The 16,815-nt window shown below is 48.7% G+C and overlaps 1 protein-coding gene across 4 annotated transcripts in view; it reads right to left on the minus strand.

Moving 5' to 3' along the window:
* Positions 1-16,815, minus strand: part of SIPA1L3 (signal induced proliferation associated 1 like 3) — a 238,270-nt gene extending 221,455 nt beyond the window's left edge. For 2 of the 4 annotated variants that reach the window (XM_059905574.1, XM_059905572.1), the window contains exon 1: positions 16,271-16,814. The gene's annotated coding sequence lies outside the window, so the exon portion shown is untranslated. Of the gene's footprint in view, positions 1-930; positions 1,268-16,270 lie in introns of all 4 variants that reach the window. The other 2 variants (XM_059905573.1, XM_059905575.1) reach the window with 2 other exon arrangements.

Raw genomic sequence — 16,815 nt, forward strand, 5'->3', positions numbered from 1 at the left:
TGCTGACATTCTCCTCAAAACCCAGATAGGAACAGCCACCCTTCCTCGGACACCATCATAAATTCACTCATAAAACAGTTTATCCCACACCTACCACATGCCAGGAACTGTTCTACAAGGAGAGACAGAAGTACCTGTGCTTTCCTGGAGCCTACAGTGGGGGAGGAGGGGATAAGAAACATGTCAAGTGGTCATGCCATGAAGAAAACTAAAGCAGAGTAAAGGGCCAGAGTGTGATGGAGAAGGTGCTGTTTAATGAGGAGAGAGGCCGCACTGAGAAGGTGACATTTGAGCAGAGACCCGAAGCGGGTGGGAGCTTTGGGGACACCGGGGAAGTGTTCCAGGCAGAGGGAACAGCCAGGGCAAAGGCCCTGAGGGAGGAACAGCAGGAGGCCAGTGTAGCCGGAGTACAGCCAGCAGCAGCTGAGAAGTCAGAGACAAGGTCAGACAGGGAATCTGGGGGGCTGGGGGTTGGGGTGGGGGCGGGAACAGCTGACACTGAGCACCACTCTGTGCCCAGGCTGCGAGCACTTTACAAAGGTGATTCATTGGAAAGGTGAGTGGGTACTGCTATTTCTCACTTCATCGGATGAGGGAACTGAGGCCCAGAGAGGGAAAGGAACTCGCCTGAGACCACACAGCTCATCTGTACCTGGCTGGGATGCCCCACTGGTACAGAAGTTTGCATCCCCTGGGAGCTCAACATTCACGATGCCTTCTCCGGGGAGAAATATCCTCCATTTCCTTCTCACTCCCTCAACGCTCCGCCCACCCTTTCTTCACAGTTAGCAGCAGACAGGTAAACGTTTCATGGGAGAGGAGGGAAAAAGAAAACAAAAAAAACACGGGTCTAATTCCCGAAAAGAAAAAACACGCTATTAACTTCCTCTCCTCTACAAGTCACTACCAAACTTAACAATCACCACTCACCTGAAAGATGTCCCGAGCACAGCCTGGATCACAAAGTAGGCAGGTGACTATGAGGGGAGCTCCAGGCTCTCGGCTCCAGTCCCGTCCAGGTCAAGGCCACCTGCCTGCGCTCAGCAGGCCGCCCCGCCCTCGCCCTCCCCGTCGGGTGGGTGGTGCCTCCCCGCAGCCCGCTGTGGGTGTCTGGAATGCGGAAGCGGGAACCTGCCGTGCCAGCTTCTAACAGCGACTTACTCAACAGCCGCAAGAACAACACACGCCAGCCACCGGAGTTCCCCGAGAGATGGCTGGTCTCTGCGAACAGGCGAGTTCCCAAAGAGGGCTGTTTTGCCAAGGGTCCCTGTGGGGGAGGGAAATAAAAGGACTCCTTACTCATGAGACACGTGGTCTGAGGAGCCTGAATGGGCTTAAGTGAAAGCTCAAGGTAACAAAGGCGGCTGGTCGGTTACCTTGGATCCAGGAACAGGCCACCTGTTCGCTGACAGAGCGGGGGTGGGATCAGCGCCCACAGCATCCCCTGCCCTGGGCTTGCCCGCTTCATTCACAGCCGCACACACCAAAGGTGGGCTCCTTTCCCCATGCAGATGGGGGAGCTAGCTCGCAGGGGCAGCGTCGCTTAATGATTAAGCACTGCTGCTGGACTCCTCCGGCCAGCTTGGGAAGCACAACGGAATGGTTCTGCCTAACAATAACAGCCCCCAGAACCCTAACCCCCTCCCCGCACCCTGCCACCACGCTCACTCTGCACAAACACTGTTTTGAGCGCCTCACGTGAATTACCTCCCCCAACCCTCACAGCCACCCTCTAAGTCAGCACTAGTAGCATTCCTATTTTACATTAAGAGAAAGTTCAAGAACAGAGAAGTCACAGGCTAAAGGTCACCCAGCAAGAAAGTGGTGGGGCAGAGGGTTAAGCCAAGCAGAGCAACTCTGGGTTTCCAGTTGTTAACCGCTGCACTACATCTCCTCTCAAGAGGAAAGACAGGTCCTCCCAACTGGGCCTCAGTTTCCTCATCCGTAAAATGGGGTGAGTGTGGGGTGTCAGTGACAGCTTAGAGTGAGCGCTTAGCCCTAACGCACAAAAATGCTCCATAAACACCAGCTGCAGTTATCAATGCTGCCCTCAGATTCAATCAGGTTCAGCTTTTATCTTCAAAACAGGGGGTAATTATAGTCACAGAGTTTAAATTCTGGGCAGCTGAAGGGAAGAAAAAAAAAAAAAAAAGAACGACTCTTACTGTCCTTCTTTTCATCCACAGAAAAAATATACAAAACATCTACTCTGAGTCCTGCATTAGGACTCAGTGATAAACAAAAACCACATAAACCCTGCCCTCAGGGAGCTTACAGTTTCCTGTGAATAAACTGGCACAACATATTGAAAGAACAAGATACAGCATGTGTACTGAGCGGTCACTGTGGGCCAGGCGCTGCAGTGCTCTAAATGCTTTACGTGCCTGAATGCACTGAACTCTCTCAACAACCTAGGAGGACAGTACCATTACCACCTTGAAGATATGGAAACTGAGGCACTGCAAGGCTAGTGGCTTGCCCAAGGTCACACGGGAGCCTGAGGTGGAACCAGGACTTACGCCCAAGTAGTCTGGTTCCACAGCCTGCGCTTCACTCCTCAGCCCCTCGGCAGTCCTGCAGGGCAGCGGCTTTATACCGGGTCCATACGCAGTAGCAACAGGCACCCATAGGAAATGTCAATCTGCAAGATGAATGGTCACTTTCATGTGTCGTTGGGAGGAGAGGGTGGGATAATTAAATTATAACTGTTCAATTAATGTCACATTTAATATGTTAATAGCAGGGGCCACATTCTTTTTTAATTCCAAGAGAAAAAATTTTTGTTGCCATTTTTTAAAATTTTATTTTATTATTTTTTTATACAGCAGGTTCTTATTAGTTATCTATTTTATACATATTAGTGTATATATGTCAATCCCAATCTCCCAATTCATCCCACCATCACCACCACCCCTGCCACTTTCCCCCCTTAGTGTCCATACGTTTGTTCTCTACATCTGTGTCTCTGTTTCTGCCTTGCAAACTGTTTCATCTGTACCATTTTTCTAGATTCCACATATATGCGTTAATATATGATATTTGTTTTTCTCTTTCTGACTTACTTCACTCTGTATGACAGTCTCTAGGCCCATCCATGTCTCTACAAATGACCCAATTTCGTTCCTTTTTATGGCTGACTAATATTCCATTGTATATATGTACCACATCTTCTTTATCCATTTATCTGTTGATGGGCATTTAGGTTGCTTCCATGACCTGGTTATTGTAAATAGTGCTGCAGTGAACATTGGGGTAGATGTGTCTTTTTGAATTATGGTTTTCTCTGGGTATATGCCCAGAGGGGCCACATTCTTGAGCACTTACCACCGTGAGCCAGTTACTGGGGGTAAGCACCTGACCCGCATCCTTTTTTTTTTTTGTTTTTGGCACTATGCCAGCTTGTGGAATCTTAGTATCCCAACCAGGGACTAAACCTGGGCCCCAGCAGTGAAAGTGCTGAGTCCTAACCACTGGACTGCCAGGAAACTCCCTGCATCCTATTCTTTCATCCTCACAACCACCGTACAAGGCAGTCCTCAAAGGGGGAAACGGAGCCTCTTTGAGGAGTACCTTGACTAGGAACTGGTCAGAAGCAGAGAGAGGAGATCCAAGTGTTTCTGAGCAGACTGAGTGCACTCATGGACCCTGCACACTGCCCCTCAGACTGCTGCCTCGTCACCCAGCTTGGGTTTCTCTGAACGTTCAGATAAAATATTTTGTTTCTTGTCAAGACCGAGAACTCCTATGATACAGGGACTCTATATACACATTCTTGAAGGTGGAAATGATTAGAGAACAAAAAGCTATGTCCTGAATCAGGTAATTACAAAATGAAGTTGGCAAGGACAATGACACAGAAACATATAGGTACTATGCTTCCACTTTGTTTCCCTAACTTCTGTAGCAGATCCAATTGTTTGCCTACCCAATATCCATCCCCCTCTCCCAGTCTTTTCCTAAATAGTACTCCAATTTTATTCCTGTAGTGGCACTCCTCCCGCCAGTCCTGTCCTTCAGGTGAGGATGCTTTTAGCCCCAGCGCCGACAGTAAATCCTGATTGGCCCTTGCCTGTGATTTGCCCAAGCATGGTCATGTGTCACAATGCTGGCCAATGAGGTATGAGGGGAATCTGGGAGGCGGGGTGTCTTTGAAAGGTTTCCACGCTCCTAAGAGAGACACAGTGAGAGATGCCCTCTTTCTGCTGCTGGATATAGCCTTGTCAGGGTGTGATGACCAGAGCTGTGACAGTCATCCTGTGGCCACAAGGACATCCTGAGGACACAGAAGACACACCAAGGATGGTGGAGAGGGCTGGGCTTCTTACAGGCATTGTGGAACTGCTTAATTATTCTACCCTGGTGCTGCCTATCTATGGACTTGTCAGAAATGCAAATTCTCAAGCCAGACCTACTGAATCAGAGGCGCTGGGTGGGGCGCGGCAATGTGTGTTTTAACAAGCCCTCCAGGGGACTCCGGAGCCTGCTCAGGTTTGAGCACCACTGCAGTAGCACAAAGTGATAAAATGTTCAGAGTGTGGCCTCTGGAGTCAGGTTCCCGGGATCCAAATCCTGTCACCACCACTGTCTAGCTGTTGGGCAAGTTATTTAAATTTAGTTGCCTCGTCTGCAAAAGGGGAATAATAAGCATACTTACAGCGTTGTTGGGAGGCTTCAATGAGTCACTTTGTGGGAAGCGCCCAGCACAGTGCTTAGCATACAGGAGACACTGTATAAATGACCTATTTGCTGCTGCTGCTGCTGCTATTAACTATTGGTTGCAGCCAAAGGCATACCAACTGACACAGCTTTCTGACTGAACTCCCCCAAAGCTGGATCCATAAGTCTTTTCACCTCCAGGACCCAGCCCAGCGCCCTGGGGCTCCGTTTGTGTGACTCTCTGGTCAGCACAGGGTTGTGACACACAGGAGGGGTGGAAGGCCTTTCTCCCGAGTCCAAACCATCGCTCTTCAGACCTCCTCCCACAGCCTGAGCCTCCACGGTCCCAGCAGCTTCTCCCGGACACTCCAGGCTGGGTACTCTGCCAGCTACTCTGCCCAGTTACTGATCCAGAATGGCCACAAGTTCTGCCCAGCCCCAGAGAGCACCCCTGCCATGTAAGTCATGCCAAACATCTGGCAAGAGTCCAGGGGTGCCCTTCCCTCTGGGAGCTTTCTGTGATTTCAAAACTGGTGGCACCAAGATGCAGAAAGTCAAAGAATGACTAATACCACCCCTAGATAAGGCTCCAGTAGGAAGAGGCAGCCTCTTGTCAGGCTTAACAGCAGCCAGGGGCTATGGGTGGGGCAGGGGTTTTTCACACACTGGTGTCGCTGACACTGTTGGGCCAGTCGATGAAAGAGATGTGTGGGTGCAGAAAGGGGGTCCCAACCTCTGACCGCCAACCCCTGGGGCAAGAAAGGATGGGTCAAGTTCCTGGACGCTGGAAAGGAAGCTATTAGGCTGAATGTCATAAAACTGCCAATATTCAACCATTCTTGACCCACAAAAAAGCAATTTCATTCGATTCAACCTAATATAAGCCAGGAAACTGACTCAGTGCAGTGTCAAGGAACTGGTCAACAAGAATTTGGGATGGTGGTGGCCTCTGGGGAAGGGAATTCGGTGCTTTATTTTTGTCCCTTTGGTTCCGTGTGTGTGTCCACTATTCAAAGCTTAGTGAAATTTATCCTTTTACAACCTAAATGCGAAAATAATTAGAAAAAGAATAGATACACGTATATGTATAACTGAATCACTGTACTGTATACCTGAAACTAACACGACATTGTTAATCAACTATACTCCAAGATAAAATAAAAAGTTTTAAAAAAAGCTTAATGAAATTTAATAACTCAATCAACCCTGCAATATGGCCCATCTCAGAGAAAAGACAAGGCTGCACTAGTTGCAAACCCGACACCTCTCTGCCCTCATGCCTTCCCACTCTATCCTCCTCCACTCTGCTCTTAGCCACGGCCTCAGGGCCTTTGCACTGGCTGCTGCCTCTGCCCAGAATCCTCCACTGCTCACACTGCCTCACCTCCTTTAGGTGTGAACTCAAGCCACCTCCCAGGGAGGCCATCCCTGGCCACCCTGTCTAAAACTTCAACACCCTCCACCCTGATACCTCACATCCCCTTTCTTAATTTCTTCTGCTTAGCATTTATTACCATCTAACACAGTATACATCTTATTTATCTGTTTACTGTCTGAATTCCCCACTTGAATGAGAGCCCCGGAAGGGGAGAAGCCTTGTCTGCCTTGCTCACTGCTGTAAACCTGGTACCTAGAAGAGCATTCAGCTGGGTGAACACCTGTTGAATGAGTAAGTTTAAAAGTCAGGGACTTCCCTGGTGGTCCAGTGGTTAAGAATCCATTTTCCAATGCAGGGGACACGGGTTCGATCCTTGGTCGGGGAACTAAGATCCCACATGCCGCGGGGCAACTAAGCCCACACGCCGCAACTACTGAGCCCGGCGCTCTAGAACCCACGCACCGCAACAAAGAGCCTGCACACAGCGACAAATACCCAGCGCAGCCAAAATAAAATATAAATAAATAAATAAATAAATAAAAACGCAGAATCAGTGTCAGTGTTTGGGGTTTGCCACCCTCAGATCCAACATGTGCCAGGTCTATACTGGGAAACCCGGAAAAAGCAAGCCGCCTAAACTGGTGACAGTGATCCTAATGTTCTCTCCATGCTGGACGCCACCTCAGAGCCTGTGAAGGAAAAGGAAAGGCAGAACTGATGAGGGTGCTGGAGGCAGATACTTGATGGAGCCGGAGGGGCTGCAGGACTTTGCCTGCCTTCCTCCCGCAAACCAAGAGCGTGGTATAAAGAGCTAAGCATCAGAACAAATGCCGCCAGCCTTGGGCAGGATCAGTGCCGAGCTCCTGTTCACATCAACCACTGCTACCCATCTAGCAAGCAAACCCCAAGCAGAAACCCCCAAATGAGAGTGCCCTCTTTTCCTGCCACTTTCACACAAGGATTTCTGCCCCACACTGACTTGCTGTTCAGTTAGAGACCCCAAAAGAACAAATGCAACAGGAATCTCTGCTTGATGTGAAGGGGGGCAGAGTGAACGTATGTTGTCAAGGAGTTTTATCTGCTGGCTTGATGAGAAATATCATCAGGTCCGCGGCACCGGCACATGCTGCATCTTGCAGCGTTGTCAAAAGTCAGAACTGAAAGGGGGCACTTTCCCTGCCTCCCGCTGCAGGGCTGGAGGCAAACCAAATGCTGGATTCTGGTTCCATGTGGGGCCCTGACAAAGACACATCAGAGGAAGGATCTGCACACGGCTGTCCTGAGGGGAGGATGGGGGGAGGATCTGAGGCCTCCTGCTGGAACACGTCTCTGGAAAAAATGTGGGAGGCGCCCCACGGTCAGGTGCTGGAGGGAACCAGATCTCAGGGAAGAGGGACTTCTGCAAACTGACTCAGAGAACCAGCACCCTCGTGGTCAGTGCTCAGAGCAGCTGGGGAAGCGTGTGGCCTCTGCAAGCTCGCTGATGCCCTCGCTGTGGCCGGATGCTACTTTACCAAAGGGGTTTCCAGAGCTTTGAGCCAAGTATTGACTCGTCTGATGAAAAAAAAAAAAAAAACCTTTTTACTATGTAAGTGAACTGGGCAGAGGCAGGGAATTCCTCCATACTACACTCGAGCTTGAAACACACAAACGCTGAGTGAAATTTGTTATACTTGCTTCTAACTTTTCATGGTGAGCTGTTTCAAGCACACAAAGGTGAAAAGAAGAGTATAGGGCTTCCCTGGTGGCGCAGTGGTTGAGAATCTGCCTGCCAATGCAGGGGACACGGGTTCGAGCCCTGGTCTGGGAGGATCCCACATACCGCGGAGCAGCTGGGCCTGTGAGCCACAACTACTGAGCCTGCGCGTCTGGAGCCTGTGCTCCGCAACAAGAGAGGCCGCGATAGTGAGAGGCCCGTGCACCGCGTTGAAGAGTGGCCCCCGCTCACCGCAACTAGAGAAAGCCCTCGCACAGAAACGAAGCCCCAACACAGCCAAAAAATATAAATAAATAAATTAATTAATTAAAAAAAAAAGAAGAGTAATAAACCTCCTCTAGCCAGCTTCAACAGAATCACCTCATGGCCAATCTTCCTTTATCTCTTTACTCGTCCATACACTTCGCCCCCTCCACTCCCTGCCCATCCACATTATCTTGAAGCAAATCTCAGATGTCTTAACAGTTCATAGGTATTTCAGAATATAAGTCTTGGCTTTCCTGGTGGCGCAGTGGTTAAGAATCTGCCTGCCAATGCAGGGGACACGGGTTCAAGCCCTGGTCTGGAAAGATCCCACATGCTGCAGAGCAACTAAGCCCGTGCACCACAACTACTGAGCCTGCACTCTAGAGCCCGCAAGCCACAACTACTGAAGCCCGCGCACCTAGAGCCCATGCTCCGCAACAAGAGAAGCCACCGCAGTGAGAAGCCCGTGCACTGCAACGAAGAGTAGCCCCCGCTCGCCACAACTAGAGAAAGCCCGCACGCAGCAACGAAGGCCCAACGCAGTCAAAAATAAAATAAATAAAATAAATTTATTAAAAAAAGAATATAAGTCTTAAAGATAAGACTTTTTCTTAAGCAGAACCACAGTATCATTATCACACCTAAAAAATTAACAAGAATTTCTTAATAATGTCAAATATCCAGTGCGTTTTTGTTATTTAAAAGGGTGACTTCCCTGGTAGTCCAGGGGTTAAGACTCTGCGCTTCCAAGGCAGGGGGTGCAGGTTCAATCCCTGGTCAGGGAGCTAAGACCCCACACGTCACGCAACGCGGCCAAAATAATTAAAAATAAAAAAATAAAGAAAGGGGAAGTGCAGGTTCCAAAATCACAGAAAAACCCCACACCCAGAGTGATGGTCAAGCCTCCAGGCCCAAAGGGGCCTGAGACTTGCTGCAGGGCTACCCTGGACCAGGAGATCAGAGACCACACGTGGAATAGAGAGGCTACAACTAGTCAGTGTGGTCTTGCTTGACCACCCCATTCGGCTGTCTGTCGTCCACGGAGAGACCACAGAATGAGCGTTTAAGAGCCTGGACTTGGCTTGGATTTGAATCCTGACTTTGACACTCACCAACTTTGTCATCTGCACTTCTCAAGATCTGAGTTTCTTTACATAGGCAATGTGAATAATAAGAGTACCTACACCATGGAGTACTTATGAGGATTAAGTGAGCTATTACATGAAAAGCGCTCGGAGCAGTGCCTTGCACACAGTAAGAGCTCAATGAATGCTGGGTCGTATCAATAATTCAGCCAACAGACACTTAGTGAGCATCTTTTACACGCCAGGCACTGTCCAGCAGTAGGAGGTAAGAGTGGTTACGAGGTTAAAGCTCTCATGAATTACCACCTGGAAACAGGGGCTGGCACGAGGTCAACCACCTGAGGTCATGAACAGACTCAGAATCTCCAGCACCTGCCTTGTCTGGGTAGGAGAAACAAGCACTCCTTGCTCCTGAGATGGGGAACCCTGAACCAAGAGAGTAATTAAGGGTCTAGAACAATGACTCCCATAGATGAAAGAGTCCCCTTCCCGCTATCCCCCAGCCCAGCAATGCCTCTGGATCAGAGCAAGGGCAAGATTCACACACTGGGTAAACTCTGCCGTCACTGAGCTCACAGGAAAAGGCCACACAGCTCCCACAGGAGGCAGACAAAAGAGAAGAGAGGCTTCACACCCAAATAAGCTGCTTGCTTAGAATGGGCTTTCAGCAGGCTGCGTCCTTTTCTCGTTTCCTTCACTCACCCTGCCCACCGTCCTCAGGGCCCAAAGACCCTTCTCCTTCCTGGGAAGTAAAGACCTGTTCCCAGGAAACCTCGAGCTCATCGTGAGGAGGGGATCAGCCAGTCACGCAGGTCTAAACCAGCACTCCAGCACCAATATACAACTCGAGGATCGATGCTGACAGACTCCGGGAATGCATTTTGTGTGATGAGTCCTTCCTATGGTTTCTGTGGCTCAAAGCTCAGACCCCATCCCTCAAACCCTCAAACAAACACAACATATACAACAGAGATTGAAGAGATTTAAGAGTATGCACCTGAGTTCAAATTCTGCCTCCATCACTTCCTAACCGTGAGCAAGTGGCCTCTCGTTGCCAGACCTCAGCTTCTCCATCTGCAGAGCGGGGATGATCCGACTCCCTGCCACCTCAGAACACAGGTCACACACGCCAAGCACACTGCCAGGCCCAGAAGGTGCCTTTGATGGATGATAGCTGTGAGTTTAGCTACCCCTGCCTATGATAAATATGCTTTTCACCACTCATCTGCCCTTATTCACCAAGATAAAACAGGGATGGCATCTTTGACCTATCACCTAGGATATGAGTCTCATACCCTAGGTCCACACTGTCCAATACATGTGGCTACTGAGCACTTGAAATGTGGCCGGTGCAAATGGAGATGCTGAAGGTGTAAAATACACATTGTATTTTGAAGACTTAATGTGAAAAAAAAAAGAATGTAAAATATCTCAATAATTTTTATACTGACTACATGTTGAAATAATGCTTTTTTTTTTTTTTTTTTTTTGGCCATGCCACACGGATCTTAGTTCCCTGACCAGGTATCGAACCCGTGACCTCTGCACTGGAAGCACAGTCTTAACCACTGGACCACCAGGGAAGTCCGAAATGATACTATTTTGGACTAAATAAAATACATTATTAAAATCAATTTCCTGTTTCTTTTTACTCTTTTAAATGTGATTCCCCATAAAATCTTAAATTATGTATATGGCTCACATTGGTGGCTCGCATTATATTTCTAATGGACAGTACTGGTGCAGACCCTTGAGAACCAGAGTCTTCTTATTTGACTTCATACTGTCAGTGTCTAGCATGGTGCCTGGCACATAGGCTGGGTAGAAAAAAATGTTCCATAGATGGCTGGATGAAAGATGCTCTCCATACTTTTCCTGGTCTTAAAAGCAACCACTACCATCCTCACATCTAACCAGGCCTGCCCTTCATTCAAAATAGTGCACAACCCTTAAGGTCAAAGCTACACCAGATCAAAATGGACACAGTCACGGTGGCTGGAACAGGTCCCAGAGCCCCTGCAGGGCCAGGCATCACCACCTTAATTACTGGACTGTATTTTAATACTTTAACAGTCCATAAAGCTGGTCTGGTGCTTAGAAACACTCTTTCCCTGGCTGGCCCAAGTCCTCTTGCAAAGCTCACCCAAATGGGACACCACCTTGTTCACGCTCCTTCGACACCACACCTCATTTCTTGCTAACTTGCGTCTGGTGTGGCAGCCACGCAGTCAACCTTGTTTTATTTGAGGACAGGTTCTGCTGAAGGGCCTTCAGTTTTGAAACAACCAATTAAACATCCCAACAGAAACTGACCCCATCGTGTCTCACTGTCAGTGGAAATGATGCCACATCCCCAGACCACTCCTGCTGCCACATGAATGAGGTACTAAATATAGTCCGCAGTGCTTTGCATGTCAGACGACATGGAAAGGAAATGCTGCATCCACTTGTTAAACTCGCCTCAGCCTACTAAAGAGGGCCTGGGAAGAGGAGTTTGGCATATGGGTGAAGAGCCTGGACCCTGGAGTCGGCTTCCTCGTCTGTAAAGTGAGTTATCTTCCCCGGACCCTTGTGAGGATTCACTGAGGAAAAGTGTGAAATGCTTAGAAGAGCACCAAGTACAGAGTAAAGTACTAGGAAACGTTAGCTGCTATTATCATCATTATTATTATTTTACAAAAATTAAAGTAGTGTGAACTTGAACAATGGGAATTCACTCTTCTCCAGCCACAACGATACTGTTTTTGTAGCAAACTCATTCTCACATCTGAGCCTTTGCACTTGCTGTTCCCTCTGCCTGGAAATAGTCTTCCCACCCAGCTCCTGGCACAGCTGATGCCTCTTGCTCATGCAGGTCTCAGCTCACGTGACTCCCCTTCAGAGAGGCCTGGAAGGCCTTCCCGGGCCACACAAGCTAAAGTAACCATCCCTGGGACTTCCCTGGTGGTCCAGTGGTAAAGAATCTGCCTTCCAATGCAGGGGACTGGGGTTCGATCCCTGGTCGGGGAACTAAGATCCCACATGCCGCGGGGCAACTAAGCCCGCGCACTGCAACTACTGAGCTCACGTGCCTCAACTAGGGAGTCCATGTGCCGCAACTAGAGAGAAGCCCGTGTGCCACAATGAAGAGCCCGCGTGCTGCAACAAAGACCGGATGCAGCCATAAAAATAAGTAAATAAAATAAAATATAAACATTAAAAAAAATTTGAAGAGGAAAGCATACTTTATTAAAAAAAAAAAAATCCCTTCCCCACCGCCAGTCTGCCCCAACGCCTCTCTCCATCACCCCCACCCTGTTATTTCCTCCATCTGAAATTAAAACCACCTGAAGTTACCTTGTTTATTGTGTGTCCCCTCAGCTAGAATGTAAACCCTAGGAGAGCAAGGATCTTGTCTGTCTTGTTCACTGTCCAGAGTTTATGCTGTTAGCCACTATGCTATATTGACTATGTACCAGAATGCTTACTGGATGTGCGTTTGTGAATGTAAAAGAAATCCCAGAAACAACTTAAATGTCCAGCAATAGGGAGATGGTGGTGTGGAGCATGGTCTGTCCACACTGAAGAATGCGTGTCTAGCCGTTAAAAAGAATGAGTCAGGGACTTCCCTGGCGGTCCAGTGCTTAGATGCCGCACTCCCAATGCGGGGGGCCCGGGTTCGATCCCTGGTTGGGGAACTAGATCCCACATGCTGCAACTAAGAGTTCTCATGCCGCAACTAAAAGATTCCGCATGCTGCAACTAAAGATCCCGCATGCTGCAACTAAGACCCGGCACAGCCAAATAAATAAATAAATAAATATTTTTTTTAAAAAAAAGAATGATTCAGATCTGTATGTAATGACTTGAAAAGATATACCCTATCAAATATTTAAAAAATCAAGTTACAAATATGTGTGTCTTGATCCCTCCTTTTTTGGGGAGTGGTGAGGGAGAAGGAAGAAAACAGTCAATATTTGCATACATACATCCATATAAGTATAGAAAGAGGTAAGTGAGAGCATCTACCCGAATTTCCAAGGGCAGAGAATCTACTTTGTTCTCTCAGACATCTCCAAAACCTGACACTGGATACTCAGTAAATACTCATTGTCTGAATAAATGGTTGTCTTCGGGGGATGGGATTTTGGAGTGGAGGGTGGCACCTATTGTTTTCCTTATGTGTCTCTGTATTGACATGTTACTATGAGCATGTGTATCTCCGCATAACTTTTTAAAAGCCAAATTCAACCAATTCACACACACACACACAAGTTAAAGCCATGACCAGAGCAGTTCTAAGAAACAGCAGTGTCAGTCTTAAAGAAAGCACAAATGCACAAACTGGTCCAATAGCATCTCATCCTAACGGCTAAAAACAAACCCTTTACTTTAGAGGAAATGACTGTTCAATTCTTTTATTAAAACATACAGACATTTAATTTAGATTTGGGGAATTAAACACATAACAAGGTTAATCTGTTATCATAACCTGTGTCATTTTTTTACACCGAAGTTTGAAATATAACCGCAAGATACCTTTTACAGGGAAAAAAAGGCGCCAATCACTGCACATTCTAAATTCCATTTTTGATTTACCGCCTAACAACTGCAATGTCTGAAAAACAGGCTCATGTTTAACTCTGACCATTCCACACAGACTGCTAAAAAACCCACATGCCGTTGTCACTAACAATTAAGACCAAGATTTTTTTAAGTCTTTGCTTTATTTCCTCAGATTTAAAAAAGCACTTAGGGGGAATTCCCTGGCAGTCCAGTGGTTAGGACTCAGCACTTTCACTGCCCAGGCCCTGGTTCGATCCCTGGTCGGGGAACTAAGATCCTGGCAAGCCCTGCGACGCAGCCATAAATGATTAATTAATTAACTTAATAAATAAATAAATAATAAAAAAGCACTTAGGCAAATTTAGTGGTCAGCACAAATTTGAGACCACCAGTTCCCATCTCCAAGTGCAATTACAATGAAAGATCTGACAACAGATTCACCCTAAACGGAGAGCTAATGAATTCCCTGCCCAGCCTCTTCCCTGGTATGTATGCTACCTCCCAAAATGCTCAGGATGGCCCTTCCCACAGAGGATATTCTAAGCCGCTGACACGGTGTAACTTTTCAGAAAGAAATTTAGCGACTCAGCCGAGCTCTGCCAGGCTAAAACTGTAGAAATGGGCCCCCTGAAAGCCAGGGCTTTACTCCCGACTTGTGGCCATTGCAATCTGGCCAAGTCCGTAGTGCCTTCTCGGCACCCTACGAATACAATGTTTCACATACATCAATCCTCAGTGACTTGAAAGAAACAACTCAACCTTGTTGGAAAAGGCCATGTTCAGTGGCCAAGGGAGAATTTCAGTGCCCACAAGATGGGAGATCAAGAAGGGCCAATGAAATGGTTGCTATGAAATAAGACAGCTCCATCCTTCTTGCCAATCAATTAGACCTGGGAAGCCTGGGGGAGAAGAGCAACTCCCAAGTTTCTGGCTTGGTCCATTTGCCAAGATGGTGACTACTGGGTCTGAGAGGAAAAGGAGTTTAGGTTGAACATTTTGAGTTCATGGTACCCAAGGGGACAGTCACCAGAGGACATCACGGAACACGGGCTCCACATCTGGAGCTGGAGCTCAGGGTGCTAATAGGGCTTTGAGACAGAATCAAGTGCTGGCAGCAGTGGTACAGTACATAAAGCACTAGAGTGAATGTGTTGGCTTGCAGGGAGGAGTGTGTGAGAGCTGAGCGGGGGGCTGCTGATAGCAAGTCACTACCATTTCTTCTCAGGCCCTTATACTGCAGTATGTTCCACAATTTAACATCTGGTGAATAAAAATTGGGGCGGTGGGGGGGGGGGAGACATTAACCTTGTCCCTGCTCTGCCCTGTAAATACAAACATAAGCAGCAAAGGCCTATCAAGAAAAACAAGACATGTTTATTAAGTGCTTACTATGCACCTGGCCCTGTGCTGAACACTAAATATGAATTATCTCCTGGGATCATCAAAGCAACCCTAGCACAAATGTCCTATGACTACCATTTCACAGATGGGACACTGAGGCTGGGAGTGAACATGTGGGGTAGCTCAGGGCTGTCATGTCACATACCACCACAGTTAGGCAGTCTCTGGGCCAGATGGAGAACACTGAAGAAGAACAATTATAATATATAAGAGCTGCTACTTAGTGAGAGATGGCTTTGGAGTAGGAATACAATCTCAGCAAATCCTTACAACCCTCTGAGGCTGATATTGTTACCCCATTTTACATAGATGGAAGCTGACGCTGCAGGAGAGGAAGTCAACCAGACCAGTTTTGAGTCTGGCCCACTGGAAGACCAACACTACAGCCAGAGCCCCACCCTCAGGGGGTCTCTGAGAAACTGGAAAAACGCTGAATAAATGGTACCATTTATTAAATGCTGACTATGTGCCAGCTGCTGCTCTAAGCACTTCACAAATGGTATTCTCATTGCATCCTCAAAACGACTCTACGAGGTGGCTACTATTAAAATCCCATTTTATAGACAGAGAAACGAAGGCATAGAGCAGTGAAGTCTGTCGCTCAAGGTCACACAGCTAGTAAATGGTAGAACCTAATGGTTGAACTTGGCTCTGCCTCCCAAACCAAAGCTCTTAAACAAAATAATTTCAGTTAACAGCAGCCACCCTGCATTGAGGGCCAACTATGGACTCGGCTCACCCTCAACTTACCACATTCGGTCGATAATACCTTCACCCAATTTCTCGGGAGCTAACAATAACGCAAACACGTAATAAGTGCCTTCTATGTGCCAAATACTTTATTCACCAGATCTCAACATTTCAACAGAATTCCCAACAAAAGACAGACACTATTCTTCCCCGGTTAGACTGAAAGGGGAAACTGAGGTTCGGCGCGGTTTCCCTATATCGCACCTCCCGAGTGGCAGAGCCAGGACCCGAACTCACTGCTACCCGACTCCCATGCCACGCTCTTCGGCAACAGCGCCAGGTAGCTCGTCTGGAAAGTTGAAGCATGCGGGCAAGAGACCGGCCAGGTCCGGAGGGCTAGAGTCCCGCCGCCGCCGCCGCCGCCCCCAACAACCGGTGCCCACACCCGGCCGTCCGCCCAGTCGCCCGCCCGCGCTGACCCTCGGGGTCCGAGGGGACACCGATTCCCCACAACCCTTGCGCGAGGCCGACCCTGCACCCGAAGCCACATACCTGGGCGTCCCGGCTGCCCGCCCAGCGGGCCCCACGACCACGGTATCCAGATCCGCGCCGCTTGCTGGAGACGCCGCCAGCTCTTGTGGCCCGAGTGACTTCCAGGCTGCCCACTTCCAAGCCGCTTCGCGCGACGCCTCCTGGGAACTGTAGTTTCGCCCTAGGCGGCAGCAAGCTGAAAAAGGCCTGGTGCGCAGGTGCTGCCGGGAGCTGTAGGCGCGGGGCCGCGCCGCCTTCTGGGAATGGTAGTCCACCTGTCGCCTCCGTGCCTCTGGAGTCTCCAGAGTACTTCCGCAGCCCCGAGGGGCGTGAGGGATGGAGGCGTGCCTTCTGCAGACTCCAGCCCGTTGACCGCGCTCCTCGCTCGGCGAGGGCGGTTTTTCCCTTTTTCCAAGCCCTGTCCGCCTCCTCCCTTCCTTCAGTGGACGCTCTTCCTCCCTCTCCGCAAAGCGCGAGATACTTACCCCGAGGGCGCGAGCCTCGGGAGAGGCGGGAATAGCGGAGCAGCGCGCTAGACCCCCAACCGAGGGGAGCCTTGGAGAAGG

Source organism: Balaenoptera ricei, chromosome 19 (genome assembly GCF_028023285.1).
Source record: "Balaenoptera ricei isolate mBalRic1 chromosome 19, mBalRic1.hap2, whole genome shotgun sequence".
Lineage (NCBI taxonomy): Eukaryota > Metazoa > Chordata > Mammalia > Artiodactyla > Balaenopteridae > Balaenoptera > Balaenoptera ricei.